Consider the following 606-nt stretch of genomic DNA (forward strand, 5'->3'; position numbering starts at 1 on the left):
TATAAGGTTTCTTTTTGAAACACTGGGCTCTACCTTTAAAATATAATTTGAAAATCACTGGACTAGACAACTGTAACTTCTATTACTCCAGTGAATTCCTTCCTTCTAGTAATTCTTCAATTACTGTTAGGATGTCAAGACTCAGGAATAAAATAGCAGGGGAGATTAAAAATCTTTTAGAATACGTGACAAATATGAATCTGATGAATTGTCGTTCTGCTAAGAAGCAAAGCTATGGGCGGAATGGCAGCTTGCATACCCCTACAGAGATGGGGGACTATGATTAACAGGTCTCTTTTTTTCAGAGTAACTATACAGAACAAAGCCATGTTCACTTTGGCATTTAATTGACTAGATGATGGTTGGGCAGACTGACAGAATTATGGCCTAGTTTTAAAACTCAAAGCCTTGCATTTAGAGAATCATATACTGTAAGAGTTCATGGGATAATTTGAGATCATTTTCCTCATTTTATATATTTACTCATCCATTCAATCAATAAATTTTGATTGAATTAGAGTGTGTGTCAGCCACTATGATAGGTGTTGGGGTTATAGTATGTTGTCCCTAGAGATTATGTTTTAGTGGAGGAGACAGCAATTAAAC

The sequence above is a fragment of the Hipposideros armiger genome, unplaced genomic scaffold (genome assembly GCF_001890085.2).
Source record: "Hipposideros armiger isolate ML-2016 unplaced genomic scaffold, ASM189008v1 scaffold_90, whole genome shotgun sequence".
Classification (NCBI taxonomy): domain Eukaryota; kingdom Metazoa; phylum Chordata; class Mammalia; order Chiroptera; family Hipposideridae; genus Hipposideros; species Hipposideros armiger.